At 40.0% G+C, this 16568-nt stretch overlaps 1 protein-coding gene across 4 annotated transcripts in view; it reads left to right on the top strand.

Annotated features, from left to right (window-relative positions):
- Positions 1–5261: 5261 nt before the first annotated feature.
- The window catches only part of tab2 (TGF-beta activated kinase 1 (MAP3K7) binding protein 2), a 45412-nt gene continuing 34105 nt past the window's right edge, over positions 5262–16568 (top strand). For all 4 annotated transcript variants that reach the window (XM_082505312.1, XM_082505314.1, XM_082505311.1 and 1 more), the window contains exon 1: positions 5262–5750. The gene's annotated coding sequence lies outside the window, so the exon portion shown is untranslated. The remainder of the gene's footprint in view (positions 5751–16568) is intronic.

The raw sequence follows: 16568 nt of genomic DNA, 5'->3' as shown, positions 1-16568 counted from the left end.
GAATAAAGCAGGAAGTGGGAAGCAGGCACAGAACTAAACTAAACATGGGGGAACTGAGACTGAGAGGAAAGGCAGGAAACACTGAGGACATACACAGAGGGAATACAATAAACACAACAGTAACTGGAAGTAAACCCTCAAGATTGAAAACACAGAAGGTGAAAACCTAAACAATAAGCAAACTAAGAATCAAACAGAAGATATATATCAGTAAACTGAACTTGAAAGTCCAAAAACATAAAACAGTGGGTCAAAGAAGCAGAACCATGACGTTGTTACAGACAGATGATAAACTGAGGGGCTGCACTGAGACCAGAGTAAGATAAATAAGGATTATTTGAAACTATGTAATATGCAAAGCTACTTGCAGAGCTACCAGCAGAATCAAAGACAGAAAATATGTATTTGATAAAATGAACATAATAGGTACTCTTTATGATCATGTAAGAAGTAGATATAATATACGTTTCTACCAGCGTGGATTGAAGGTATAGACTCATGTATTTAACATATAATTGCATCTGTGCTGATTTTAACCTCAGTGTGATCCAAGCGTGATGCTCAGACTTGCAATTTCATAAGTCACATTTGTACATCTGAGAATGGGACGGCTTCCCGCTCTCTCAGTTCCCCCTGTCCCTAATGACACTGTGTCGAACTGGTCGGTGCTGGAGCTGCTGCATAGCCCTCCCTGTATGTCCGGTGGACAAGCACAGACGTTTGCTTAAGAGGGGAATAATTGCTGGAGACCTACTGCGCGGCTAAATCTAAACCACTGACCCATGACAAGCTGTCCTCAGACCGTGACAAACGGTCCATGTTCCATGCCAAGATTGTGGGTGGCCGGCTTTCTTGCTCCAAAAAGCCTATCTGAGGAGTGAGACCGGCTGCTATAGTGGATTTCTCTCAGCTGGGTGCCCGTTAGGTGCAAAGCTTGCCTTACTTAAAAAAAAATAAAAGACTAAAAAAATGCATTGTCATTCTTGTAATATGTGTCAGCATATACACATGTAGGGAAATGGAACTGGTGTAGTGTGTGTATGTAGAGGGAAGTGTGTGCAGGAGAGTTTATAAGTTCCTTCGACTTCTTAGGCAGCTTGGAGAACTGGAGAAGGAATAAACTGAAGCCACATTCACCACATGAATTCACTGGGACTTCTCAAGAATTTCGATTCTCCTCCTTTTATTTTTCTTGCTGATTCACTTGCCTGACACAAAGCCCCCCGTTTACCACCAGCTTATCTCAAAGTGTAGAAGGCATTGTGTAAAGCTACGAGAGCAGTGGACAGAGAGGATAAGAGGCTGCACTGTGCTGTCAGTTTGCTTCTCCCACTGGAGGGGATTTCTTCTCTCCGGGCTTCAGACCCAGAGTCAAGGGGTCACAGTGTGTGTGAGATAGCTGGGGCTACAATTTGTGTGTGTGTGTGTGTGTGTGTGTGTGTGTGTGTGTGTGTGTGTGTGTGTGTGTGTGTGTGTGAGTCATTGTGCTACGCCGACACACGAGACGCCATATGTTTCCGCCCAGTTCGCTGAGGAACAAATACACAGTGCTTTTTCACACGAGTTCCCACAAGCGTCTGTTTTCTCGCTCACACTGTGTGAGATGTGGTCCACGTTAATTATGTTCTAAAAGAAGGATTACAAGGGACACCTGCTTATGGTTTTCAGGCACGGTGAAAAACATCATGACTAACTAAATAGAAGTGGGTGCAAACTTTTAAATTAGAAAAAAGGTCAAACTGACTGGTTCTTATTATAGTGCTTTTCTACCCAAGCACTCAATACATGGCTCACAAGTTCTTTCTATCCAACATACATAGACTAAAAACTGAAACCTTTTTTATACCCTCTATATTATAATGTTAAAAGACTCAAATTACTGAAGCTAATGAAAACTTAACTACATTTTTACATTCTAAACAACAATTACTAAACTAAAATGAAAAACCAGTTCTGGAAACCATATGAAACAGAATTAACTTTAAAAAATTAAGGAGTTGTACCATGGTGGGAATTTTAAAATCTTAGGCAAACTTTCTTCTCGAGTTATCTCATTCAGATGATTTTCTGAAATTTGACCTCTGACCTTGACCTTGAGGTCAAGGTCACTGAAATTCAAACTCGTCCGACAGTTTTTAGAAGATGCACTGTTGGTTTGGTAAAGCCATCTGTAGATGAGACCCCCAGACCTCCTCACTCAGAAGCCTGTCTAAAATGAAATAACAACTTAAATGACAACTATTCGCAGGAACCATGTTTATACATAAAAACAGCTTAAAAATAAACAGAGTCAGGTGATTGTTGCGATTTTGAAATGCTTTACCTGATCATTTGTTATCCATCCACTTGAGTCCAGTTGTTGAGGTGGGTATTACTGTTGTATATAAATGAAGTCAACTGTGATTTGGTGCTTTTAACATGCAGCTATAAACACCTACCAGTGTTGTAGACATTAAGAAGGTCATCACCATGCAAAACAAGGAGGCTCTGTAGTCCAAGGGTGCACATTCCTGTCACATCTGGTTTGTAGAACTGAACTATGAACAAACAGAGTACAATATTATGAAACATTCAAAAACCATGCCACAATCAAACTTGCAAAGACAATAAAAACACCACCAGTGTTTGACAGTACAGATAACAGTTACTGACTGAAGAAGGGAAAATCCACAAGTTTAATGTCATCAACAGAAATGAACCACACCACGTCACCTGATAAAATAAAGTTCATTTCCAACACCTTAAAATAACAATTTCAGTTTTTCAAGAGTTACAGTTTGTATTCATACTGTAAAGCATATAAGTATTTAACATTCTTAGAACTCAGATATGGTTGTTGGCCTGCTTCTTTGGGAGCTGTGGTCTGGCGTTTAAGGGGTGTCTTTAACAGGTGCTGGGTAATTCTCGAGTGCCTGGGGCCCTGGGGTCCTGTCCTCAGCTTGTACTAGGATGGCCGGGGGTTGGCTACCCGTTGCCTCTTGTCCTTTGGGCCTCTTGCCCTTTGGCCGTGGGGCCTGTCTGGAGCCTCCCTCTTCCTTCTGTTGAGGCAGACACGTGGTTATCATTGGGAAATGTGGTTTCGGATCCTCACTACACTTAATGAGCTGTGGCCAGCCTGGGTCTCCTGGGCCTTTCTCTGTCTCTGGTGTTTGTTTCAGCTTTTCACACACATTATCAAGTTTTTTTTCTTTGACTGTGTTTTGTTATAGATGGAGCAGTTGCAAATGGATCCTAGACCCTTTTTTTGCTCTCTTTTTCTTGCCTGTCAGCTCTGACATTGTTAGGCAATGCTTATTAAATAAATAAAATAAAATAAAAATCCATCCATCCGGTCTCTTCAGCTTATCCTTACCAGGGTTGTGGGGTGGGATGGAGCCTACCCCAGCTGCCATAGGATGAGAGGCAGGGTATTGCCTCTCTGTCACAGGGTTGACACATAATATTATGTGATGCCCTGAATACATTACACAGAATCACCAGTTAAGCCTCTGTCTTTGGACTTTGGGAGGAAGCTGGAGTACCTGAAGAGAACCCACACAGACAAGGGGAGTACATGCAAACTCCAAAACAGAAAGGTCCCAGCCAGATGGTGATATGAACCCATAACCCATAATAATAATAATAATAATAATAATAATAATAATAAATCTTCTTAATAAAGAAAATAAATAAAAAGAAGCTGACTAGCCTCCTGGTGTGGTTTGCACAACAGATCATTCAGATCATATTTCTTTTTGCTAAAGCTGCCTGGTGGGACACCTTAAAAGTGAAAAAAAAAACAACAACAACAAAATATTCAGACCTGGCACAGTTACCGCTTCATCCAAATGGTGAAATAATGACATTGTTTGACTTGTTATTCCTTGATTGATTATATTCTTCATATAATAAACAGTTACAATAAAACACAATAAAAACAAAAAAAACAAAAACATGCATTCTTCATTTCCAAGTAACATTAACTCATTTATGTCAGCAAGGAAAGATAATAGAATTTACATAGTAGCTCTGCTATTGCGTACTGGACAGACCTTTTGAAAAACAAACTTCTGCAGCCATCTTTGTGAATAATGTTTGCTATCATTTTATCATCCTATCTGGGCTATTGCTTGGGAAATACAGGCATTTATTAATAAAATGCATTAATGAACCACCACAAATGTTTTAACACTGTTTTAACAGTGGGTGCTCGCTGGATCTGTTGCTGTTTATAGTCCAAATTGGGATGTTCCGGATCTTTAATTCCAGCTGTGGATGAGTGTTAAAAAGCAGCAGAAGTGTTCATTTCTGGCACCAGTACTTTTTTTTGTTTTGCTAAATCGAGTGAGGTGTCACTGAGCGATAAGGGGAAGATGTTCTCACCCTGCCCTACTTTGTGGTTTTTCTTGTTAAACTCAGGCTGGTCTGTGATCCTGTAAACCAAACAAACAAATGGAATACATCTATGAAACTTGATGTTGGGCTTGTAATGACCTAGTTTAGTTTTAACTCTTTTCCCCATAAAGATAATATAATAAATGATGACTTTCGACATCTCAGGATCTGTCATTAAAGACGTGGTTTGACGACCATTAGGATAGTTTCTAGGTTTTTCAAGGGTAGCTGTAGCAGAGACCACCTCACTAACTTCTGATCTTATTTTGTTGTATTAGCAGGCTGAAATATGACAGCAACTGCTCAGTTCAGACAAAAATGCTAATGATTCCAAGCAGTAAAGAATTTAAAACATATCGATATTTTGAAGCCTACTTATTTTTATTGATTTAATCGAAAAAGTGAGAAGTATAGTTGTATGCATACTTTTTTAAGTAATAATTTGTGCTCGATGTTTCTAAACACAGAACACTTGTGCAGTGTTATTTCTGTAACTGCTCGATGTAGAGGCCGTAGTGCAAACAAACAAAAAGTCAGAACATAATGTAAATATTGTGTACAAGTACTCTTACATTTCAGAAAAGAATCTCGCTTAGTCATAGTTATTAATGTATTTATAAAATTAGCTTAACTCGGGTACTACAAAGTGCAGCTCATTGATTACAATTAGTTTAAAAACTCAAAAATAATCTATTATAACTTGATTTTATTTTTTCTGTATTGTTTTTAGTAAAGCCATCTTATCACATTTATTTATTCATCTCATCTGTGCTTTCTCTGTGAACTGAGAGGAGATCAGCGTCAATCAGAATGCCGCTGTCTCACTTCATATGGGTTGGACCAAAATGCAATTTATTCCCGTAATTTTAAAGGGAATTGGAGCAACACATCCTTCTCCCGTCGCTTGCACCTTCTTCTGCTCAGCCTATTTTGCAATCACTACTTTCTCTTCCCTCGGCACAACTTGGGAAACTGGGGGAAAAAAAGAAAAACAACTTTTCTTCTCGCGATAGTAACTAGTTTAAGCAGCCGCCATATTCTTTGACAGTATTTTGATTCGTATCTGCTGGAAGTGAGGAAAAAGAGAAAAGTGAAGGGCTGTCGAGGGGAGGGGGGGGCACAAGAAGAGGAGCTGTCAAAAAGGTATTCCCGAGTCTCTGTCAAACGGCGGAGGACTAAGGCTCGGTATCCCTCCCCCTAACGCTATTTCGAGGACACAGAAGGCCCGGGGCCTCGGTGCAAGTTGGCTCTTCGTCTCCCTGGCAGTAGCTGGATCCTTCTTAGCTTCTCTTCTCCCAGCTCCGCGGCCCTCCGGAGGTCCAGCGGCGGTCTTGGGTGTTGAAGGCGGCCCGGGGAGCGGCGGCGGAGACTGGAGGGTAAGTTACATTTAATTAACACGGCTTTCGCCATTTAGCAACAGCCGGAACAACACAGTTTTAATAGCGTTACAGTGAAAAGGAAAAGGCATTTCGGCTTATTATGCCGCAAGTGCTTCTATATACGGCCCATTGTATTTGAAAGAAAATGGAGAGGAAAAAAAAGCTTTTCAGATGTGGAAAAAGTTTTTGTCTACAGTAAGCAGCTAACTTAGTTAGCTAACTTGAAGTGTTTAGAGCCTGTTCAAATCTCTGAGTTGGGTAACTACTACTTTACATTTTGAAACCAACTCGTTAGCTTAACCGCTAAGTCCTGTTTAATATTCATAGCTCCGTGTAGATACTAAGGGTCTCTTTATTTTAGAGTTACACTGCCTGGCGCTACATGTTTTATAGTGTGTGTTAGCTCATGCTATTTTTTCCATTGAGCTCTCCGATGAAACGTCGCACGATTAGTCGTGGATGGAAACGTTAAATCATAAAATTGAAGCTTCTCTTCTTCTCCTCCCCAGAATATTTGATCCCTTACGAGCTTAAAAATGAAGCTCGTACACCTCAATTAACTGTTTATACCGTCGCTACCACAATGGAAGCACGAAAACTTTCTTACTGACTAACTTTCACACAAGTTGAAGTTGTGATACATACACGCGTGGAAGCCCTACTGTATGTATCATGAACAAGTAGAGCCTCCGAGGTTCAAATAGTGTGGTCTTTGGTTGTTTGATAACTAAGGCAATAAGACAGTGACTTCGCCTATTTGATTGCTTGTTTCTCGCCTTTTAACCGTATGGGTCCGACAGATTTGTGGCACTTGTGATAGGGAGTGGGTCCTAACCTTTACCAGCGAGAATGACAGCTCTGGGTATAGTTGGGATGAGAAGTGTTTGTCCTGAGATCATTTAAACTGTCGGGATGTTGACTTTTCTGGCTTGTGTTGTATTATTTATACTCGTGAAAACACTAAAGGTGCCAGCATGGACTGGGAGATACATTTGACTTATCGTGAAAGTTTCATGTGAGAATAAAATCTGTGGCAGCAACTGCTCCTTTTCTTTGTCAGCTTTTAATCTTAGGAAAAGTATTCCGAATAGAAGTATTCCGTGACAGGTATTAGATTAAAGATGCTGGATAAGTTTGCTACCTTGTACAAAAAGAGGTGTAACAATCAGTTTGTCGTAGCCCAGCGAAAACCCCTTGGGTGTGTTCAGGCAGGCTGTGTTTCTCCATGTAGCCTCACTCAGCCTGGTGTTCCTATTAAGACAAGACACCAGTTGATGCACAATGTTGGTTGTGGCTGGAAAGTCTGCTGGCTCCAGCAGCCACTTTGGAAGGTGATCAATCTGTGTCCAATTAGTCGTTTTTGTCCTAAAATTGGCAGCTTTAAAATCCTGAATTGACTTGTGACTTGACTTCTGATTTTTTTTTTTTCTCTTCTCCCTCTCCTTTTTGCTTCTGTTCTTAAAGAAACAGCCCAGTCACAGCGCAGCCTACCTGACTGTGGCTTTTTATGTGATTCCCACTATACTACTCATTTACTGCTTTCAAACTGCAGAACTCAGAATCCCTTCGTTTTTGGCCTGCAATCAAAACCTTGCTATTGTCGCTAACCTGTAAGACTGTGTATTATTCACTATCAGCTTTTGCCTGTCTTGACTTGCAGTCAGCATTGCACTTCCTGACCAATAAGCTGCCACGGCCAACTGTTTATAGGTGCAGACCCCTAACTGAAACCATGTGTGCCTTTAGCTAGGCAAATATGTTGCTAGGAGACTTTGCTGATTTGCCACTCTTTGGAGACTCGGCAATGAATGCACGAGCCTGAGCGATAAGTGCTAAATGAGGATTTGGGGGAGGATTATGGAATTGTATAGAACGGCATGCTGCTGATCGCTTTATTTGGTTAGCATTAAGGCAAATGTTAACAGGTAGTTGGAGTGCTTTATCCTTATGCTAGTTGAGAGAAGTGAAAAGAAACAGGCTCCCTTGTTCTAATTGCTTCTGTACATAATAAACAAGCAAGAACTAACACTTGAGAGCTTCTACAACCAGCCTGAGAGTTTGTGGTATGTTGTCGCGAGGCCTGTGCCAATGCTAAAATCTTTGTTCCTGGAAAAACCTGTTTGCTGATTTATCATTTGCAGTTTGTACAACAAGTTATCACTGCAGAGCAAACCAAAGGGTGGGGGTGGTATAGTTGTGTAGCTTGTGCCCCTGCCCCCCCACCCCCACCCTACAACTGGCTTCACAAGGGGAAGGATAATTGCTGCATATTAGTGTTCTTGGACTGCGTACAACTTGCTTGTTGTTCAGATGAAGAGTGCAGAGTCAGTTTAACCCAGGAAATGATATTGGTTTACCTTTCTGAGTGTCAGGGGCGATTATATCTAAGACGCTACAAATGCTTGAGCACCCTGCTCAGTGACTTGTCCACGTAGGTTATTTTGGAGGGTGTGCTTTCTTCAGAGGTGTTGGTGGAAAAAAAACAAACAAACTGTAAGCCCAAATGGGAGTTAGGTGAAAAGGAAGGACCCATCACATTATGCCCAAATGCTGCAGACTCAGGAAGAGGGCTCAATGTTTTTTAACCCTCCCCCTCTCCAGTGTGTGGTTGTCAGGAAGAACCCCCTCCCCCTGTCCAGTTCTCCTGACTTCTCTGCTTTATAATGTGAGGCCTCCATTACACATGCTGCTCATGGTTGTCTCCAGTTCAAGGGTTAAATTGCACACATTGAGGCTGACACTGCACACTCCTCTATACGTCTAACTGCCAAAGGCTACGAGCTTCTTCATTTTGCAGTGTGAATTTTGCAGCAGCTTTACAAATGGTCCGTGGAGACGCGGAGCTGTGTATGATTAAGCTTTATTGGCACTGTCATTTCATTCAGGCAAAAAGAACTCCTCACTGACCTAACAAATACAGAACTACAATAAATGTATACATATCAGAGCTTAGATTGTTTCTATCCACTAAATATATTTTAATGCCAGATACTGTGTCCCATAATCTCCGGAGTTGTTTCCATTAATGTGTATGAATGACATTTGGTTTAGTTTCTACCTGTTTGACTTGCTTATGTTGATGCTGCACAAGTACATTAGATGTAGCTGTAAACCTAAAATATTAGCCGAAAACAAGGCCGATAGTGCCATAAAACTGTAGAATTCAGTGGAAATTTGCCAATTTTCTGCTGCAAGCATCCTTTCTGATCATCAGACACTTAATTATGCATTTGTAGACCTAAATGCTCAAAGTAATTAAAGCGATTAGGTTAGGTTAAAGCTCTTACTGCATTTTCTTTTAAAGCGTTTCTGTCGCATTTCTCACTATGTGATTGGAGAAAAGTAATTTTATTTGCTGAACCTGAGCAATTTTGTAGATTAAGTTAGCCTTACTTCTAAGTCTAAATTAAAAGTAGTTCTTTTGTGTAAGCGTACTCTACACTTGGGTAATAATATTTTAAAATCTGTATTCGGCGTGATGGAGGTTTCAGGTCTGAATGGCACTGAATTGTTATTAGTTACATTATGTTTATGGTAGAGATGCACAGATATATTGGCTGAATATCTGTATGTTCTGAAAGTCAAAACCAACAAAATAGAATAGAATATCAGCATTGTAATTGGCTATCTAAACTAAAACAATTAATAAAAGATAATCTAGTAGAGAAGAGAACTGATGAAAAACAAGGGCGTGTTAAATGTATTCCTTACCCGCAAGGACTCTGGTGAACCCTTCACTTATCTTTAAGCCAGATACTTGTTTTGCAGTTGGGACAATGGGTCAACATGATTGACAAACTGCATAGATGTTGCAGCACTAATGCCAATAAGGAACTGAAGATGCATAGCGATTAGGCAGTGGCATGCTGTGACTTACAGAAAGGCAGACAAAGATCAAAACATCTTTGCCACTGACTAACAAGACATATCTCATCATTGTCATATAGATTACTACTGTAATGCAGAAAATCATATGTTTGTGGTGGCTTTCCCGTGTGGACTTAACATATCTGAAAAATTAATACGCTCAGAAACACAAATATAAATATGTTAAAATAATAACAAAACTCACAGCTGAACTGAAAGGCTTGTGAATTGTGTCACAGGGTTAACTGTCAATATCTACAGGGATTAAATTATTAGAGAAACATGAAAGTGGTTTGTTGGCAAACAGCTGGTTAAAATTAGTAATGATTTCTCAGAGATGCTAATCTCTGATGGCTGAGCCTGCACCTGTTCAACTGGCCTGTTTTATTAAACTGGATTTGAAACCCCTTCTTCATCATCAAAGCTTTCCTTGCTTATATACTAAAAGAGATAATAATAACCTCTTCATGCTGCACTCGATCTACATCACACATGTTGGCACACATGAGAAAACTTACCTGTCAGTAATCTGTGTGTGTCTATTTGCTAATAGTAGCCGTGTTTTCACACAAAACACTGCTTTTAACTGATCTCTGAGCAGTGAAAGCAGTGACAATGGCAGCGTGTCTAGCATGCAAATCTCCCATCAGTCTCCCACCAAAAATGTTTTTGCATTTGATTAGACAAGCACTGCTTGCCTTGCTTGTCCTAATGGAATGCCACTGAGATCAGGTATTGTCTGATATGTAAAAGAGATGTCGTTTATAAATCTGCATCCACAACTGTGATGTTGCTGTTGTGCTGGAACTGAAACTGGATTATCACTGAAGAAGTCTTTGAGTCTTGCAGTGTACATTTCCGTTTGATCTGAGAAGTTTCCATTTTAGTTGCTGGGTACATTTTTGTTTCTCCCATATTGTTAGTGCTAATGTTTGTTGTAATTTATTTCCATCTGTTAGTTGTCTGGAAACAGTGAAATTATGGCCTGTCTTAATGATGCATTCAGTGACTAAGTGTTGTTGACTTAAATTAATAGGATGGGAATTTCAGGTGAAAGTAATCTTTATTGGTGGTGGTATGTCTGGGCCTTTGTCACCTGTAATGTGTGTATCTGTACTTCTAAGTTCAGGTGAAAGTTACATGAGGCAGCTTTACCCAGTGCTGCTGTGGTCTGTTGGTTTTTGCATTTCTGGGCTCTTGACTTTCAGTTCCACTTTGTTGGCCCACTTTTCAAATGCTCTGCTGTTAAAGGTGTTGTCGTAGCTTGCCTCTTCAGTGGCATTGGTCGTTGTGCACATCAGACAACATAAGAAGAGTGAACTGCAACTTGGACACTCTATGTACGCTACCCCTCCCCCATCGTGTTACCTCTGACTTGGGTTCCTGGGTTTCATCTCTTATTGCTTTCTACTTCTCTAAGATCTCTGCCTTAACTTCCCTTAACTGACACAGACCTAGAACTACTTGGGTAACTCTGATGCTGCAAAACTATCTAGAAATAAATAAACAAACCCAGGCCTGATCATCCTGGTCAGTACTCTATCAGTTCTGTCTAAATTCACATTTTAATAGGCTCATACATGGTTACAGTTAATTGTGAACGTATGCAAGAATTATATATTTTTAGACTAAGCCAATTTCTGTTATTTAAAAAAAAAAAAAGGAAAAAAAGTATAACTGATTACCTTTTAAGCTTAAGACTTGGAGTCATTCTTTATCGTAAGACAATATTAGGATTGACTTAAATTGTATTTTACAAATGTTACATACTATTTGCACTAGTCAACTGAGTTGAGTTCACTGAGTTTTTGCTGCATACTTTAATTTACATTTTCACTACTTCCCTTCTCCCACCCTCAAACGCGTATGTAGAGCAGTGCTGGCAAAAGACAGGTGAAGTCAGCTTGGCTCGCCCTGACTCAAGGGTTCTTTTGGTTTTTCATTGGGTAGTAGTGTCTGGTAGCATGTACTTGTTTAATACTTACTGGGTCGCGGTTCCAAGCAATTTAAGGCAAGTTGGACACGTGACACCACCAACCAGCGATGCCAACGATTGGCCAGTCATTGGCATCACTCGATGAGTCATTAGAGTGACTCATTCACGAAAATCAAAAGCGCAATTTTTGAAACCCCGACAATGAGGGAAATGGCTGCACAAAAACAACACTGTGGTCACAGAGTTTTGACAAAAAGAAATGCACTAAGCAGCAGGTGTACCATCGCCTCGACGTCCTCCATTGTTGTTGTATTTGTGTCATACAAAAATGATGTCTATGGACTTTTGGCTAAGTTGCTATAATGACCCCACGCACATCAGGTAGTACTCAGTTCAGTTGAGTAGGTACTACTGGATGAGGGCTACAAGTTATATTAGTGTAAGTGGAATAAAAGCTTCTTAGTAAGTATTTCAGTGAAAGGGCGAAGTCAACAGGAAAAGTATGTGTGAGGTTGTTTTTTTTTTTTTTTAATTGTATCAACTTGCGGTTAAGTTTAAAACTCTTGCAAACATACAAAAACAAGTGTTTAGCTCCACATTTAGTGGGGTACCTAAAGTAGGTGAGAGCAAGCATACCCCCAAACAGAAAGCAACACCCCCTGGGACAGAAACTAAAGCTGTATACTGGTGTGTGCACACCTTGCAAAACATGAAAGTTGTTTGTTTATAACAGCCTTGATTAGATGATCTGTGTTGTTGTGTGACCTTGGTATTGGCTAGTTCAGATCCAAAATAAAATGTCCAGAAAAAGTGAAGTCACACAAAGTAGAACAGGAGTTTCTGCCTTCATCAGGGCACGCCTAGCTTACACATTAAGCCTTCAAACTTTAAATTATTTATTGTTTGACTGGTGTCGAAGGATTTGTCCCTTTATTGCAGAAATTTGCAATTCATTTGCTTCATTATGTGGCTCATGAATTCCAAAGTGTGCATTGAAAAAAGAAGAATATAGTGTTGATTTACATATTATGTGTAAGATGGATAGATGTTTTGATCTCCAGCCAACCAATAACATACTTTGTTAATTACATTTGGATGGTTGTGAAGTTACTGCTGTTCATTTTGTTAGTAATAACTCCCCAATGATGAAAGAAATAAAAACAAGTCAACAAATGCAGAAACTTTCCCATGTCAATGGTGTGAAGAATTATTGACTAAAATTGCTATTGTCTGCATTCATTAGCTCTTCGAGACATGAGCACATCAACTCCAGTATTAGCAGAGTTTACAGGCCAGGGAATTGTTCAGCTAAATAAATTAACTCAAAATAGACATCCCGTGTAATAGCACTTGTAAATCAGAGTTGAGTACGATGGAATAATTAAAGAGGAGCTTTCATGCTAATGAAGTGCTTTTCAAGTCTCCTCTGCAGAAAGTCTGCTATGAAATAGGATAGTAGCACAACCATCAATTAAAGGAATATTGTGGAGCTCCCCGGCCGGCTCCCTTTGGATGCAGCATTTAAACTAATTGGAACCAGAGCTGCTGGTGTGTTAAACAGGCATGTTTGGAAAGACAGCAGTGCAGCTCTTGAGACACTTTTGCATTGTTAGTGGGATCAGTGTTGTGCTTGAAGCGTTAATTTCCAGCTTCGCTTCTCTTTTGTGATTTATTGGTCAATAGAAGCAGCAGACCAGTAAGGATTAGGTCTGTCTTTCTTCTGAATGACAACAAAATGCCTTGTTACAACAGCATGACAATAGAATGCACTCACTTGAGCATACAGAAAACTTGTTTACTTCCTGTTGTTGGAGTTGTGCTTTTGGTTGTTTTACTTTCACATAGAACCAGATGCAAGAACCAACAAATTCTAGGATTCAGTTTGACAATATTTACTCATTATTCAGTTTTTGATGTCCTTTTGGTCTATAAAAGTTGTGTTTGGTCCTTCTGCTTTCTTTTCATGTATATTCTTTACAAAGTTAGTGTTAATTCCTTCATAGTTTATAACTAGAGGCTTATACTGCTAGCAGTATCACATTCTTCCACATCAGCTAATGGCTGTTTTGAATTTTCAACCACAGACATCTCTCAGATTTCAAATTGGCCGCCTGTGCCTTTTCTTAGACCCCCTTTTCAGTGCAATCTGGTGCTGTTCAACTTTCACAAACAAGCTAAATATTAAGTATGAATTACAGATATCCTTGTCATTTTGTTTTTCTGCAGTCACTTTCATCACAAATCTCAGGTGTTATATGTTACTGTACTTTCACAGGACTGCTGCATGTGCTGCTCTTTTTTTACGTAACCTCTGTGTGACAACATACAGGAAGATGGTTCAGTGGTTATCTTTGGCCTCTGTGCTCCTCACAGTCATGCAGACTGTAGCCTCCGCTGCAGGATATGTGTGCTTGACACAAACACTTCCTCTCCCTTTTACATTTCTTTCTGAAACTCCTCGCTTTGCATTTTCACATACATTCAGGTTTTGTCAGAGGAGCATAGGATTCAGTTTTAGTTAAATGTAATTTTATTTATATAAATCACAAGCACAGTCGCCTCGAGGTGGTTTGTAAGCTATAGACCGTTAAGTAATAGTGAGAAAACCCCAACAATCAGACCACTGCCTATTAGCAAGCATTTCAAGGAATGCATTAAAATTGTGCATTGATGTAGATGCAATTATCAGTTTTGTGAATGGCCCAGGACTCAAATGTGGGACTCTGCAGTAACCTTTTGGCATATGGGTCATCTGCTCAACCAATGGACTATATTAGTGCCCTTGTTTTTTTTATTTTTTATTTTATTTATTAGACAGTAGTAAATAACTAAATACTACACGCATGTCCTGACCTTACCTGACATCCTGAAGCGAAATGTTTTCTTTTTTTCCTTCTTCCTTTCTTTGGTGGCTGGCTACAATATATGAAGGGCTTTTGGCTATTGAGCTAGTGGAACAAATTCAGTTTCTTTGGGAAAAGTCTGACTCTGTGATTCTAAAATTTGCTGACAGTATTTTGCTGCTAATTGTTCTTTTCTTCAAATAACATTCCTATTATTTTATATAACAGAAAGAAATTTATAATGAAACCAGAATTTAAAAAATTGCACAAATTTTGAGCAAAGTTCAAATGTTTCTTTGAACATGGTCATAGATGATTGCTTAAGTTTTGTGTTCATTTTAGAATAAGCTGTCAAATTTCCAGTGATGACCTTCACAAGTCAAGAAACACTGAATATTGTAAACTCCCTTTTTAAAGCTGTATTCAAGTCAAGCATTACATTTCCTGAGGTTGCTTCAGTTTCCACAGATGAGCAGTTTCTGCACACGTAAGTAAAATTAGCAATGGCGGAAAAATAGGTTTACATACATTCACTATAAAGGGAATGGCACTGATTTGATTTAGAGGTGCAACTTTTACTAGACTTTCATGTTTCTTTCAATCTATTTTAATTCTGTCTCCACTGAATTGGTGTACTCTGAATAAGAAGATTGTAAACGGACCTCCCAGCTTGTATTCTGCATGGATGATATTGGAGGTTGGGACTGTCATATCACTATGCTTATCCTGTGGACAGGATCTGGCCCTGCGTTCCCTCTTACTCCCGCCAACTTTGACTTGCAGAGGCAATGCAGAAAGCTGTTTGGAAGTGCCATGCAGGGATTGCCCTGTCCTTCATCATTTCTCCCACAATCTGCTGATGGTCTTTCATCTCTCTCAGTTTTTTTGTGCTCACTAACTATGGGAAAGGGCTTTGATCTGGTTGTCCTATCAGTAATAGCAGGGGCCCCGGGCTCTTATACTCCCCCACTGTCTCACTCTGAAAACATATTGTCAGGGCGTGGTGGACAACCGAGTCCACCCAGCTGAAAGTCTTTGTTTGTTGTGGTTCAGTGTAGCTTTGCCAAGGGCAAATGCTTGTGTGGGTCTCTCTGAAATTCTTCAGCTAGTAGTGGTCTATTAAATTAGACTCTGGCTTTGCATCTTTCTGAACTTAAGATAGAGCTACCTGAGATGGTTGGGGGTAGAAAGTCTTAGTTCCCATAACACGTACAGAACCCATCCCCCGGTGATTACACAACACCACTGCAAACAGATAAGATTGTTCCCTGGGACCTTTGCTCTTTCTCCTAGTGGTACAGGGTCTCCCTTTGTTTGAAATTTTTTCCTGTGCTTGCTTACTGATCACAGGAAATTTCCTTTCAATGTATAGCACACAAGTAGAGACTGTGTTGGGATATCTCTAGATCATGGAGTCCAGCCACCTCATCATTCTCATACCTACCCCCATAACCTTTTCTTCTCTCTCTCATCTCTTGCCCTTTTGTCTCCCAAACCTACTGGCCTGCCTCAGCGCCTGGTTAGAGATGTCACAACAAAGCCGCTGTGCTGTGGTATTCCTTAGAGGAATGCACTGCCTTGGGTTCTGGTGTGCGTATGTGTGTGGTTTGGCTGATGTCCGTGCAGTGGACCAGGCCAGGCTGATGCTGGCACCCCCCTAGGCACACCTGTTGGTGCCAGTCTTTGCAGAACCGATGCTGTGTTGTCCCTCCTGTCCTCTGCAGGCCAGGAAAACTGGATGTGTGTGAAAAGAGAGGCATGTATCCAGGAAACCATGAAGTACTGCACACTGATGATTGCATTTCACAGTATCCTTAAGTTGGTGGTAGATATAACTCTTATCACAATTTGTGCACATTTACTGCAGTAAACAATATATCTGGAGAATTTATAGGCTTATTGATTATAAGAGATATCTGGCTTCAAGATCTCACTTTTCACGCCATATACCTTGTTAATTTTTTTTGTTCCAAATCAATCTTGTTATTTGCATTTTCTGCTCAACAGAGGAAAACGCAAAGCATGTTTAAAAAAAAAAAACCCTCACAGATGATGAGCTTAAGGGATACCTTTTCAATAAGCCTTCAGTGTTGATCAAATTGCTTCTATCTTAAGAGCCTTTTGCTGTTTTTAAAAACATACTTTTATGGTGAAGGGGCTGTTGAGAAA

Source organism: Aulonocara stuartgranti (assembly GCF_965226115.1).
Source record: "Aulonocara stuartgranti genome assembly, chromosome: 15".
Taxonomy (NCBI): Eukaryota; Metazoa; Chordata; class Actinopteri; order Cichliformes; family Cichlidae; genus Aulonocara; species Aulonocara stuartgranti.
This window is presented reverse-complemented; position numbering and strand designations above follow the sequence as displayed.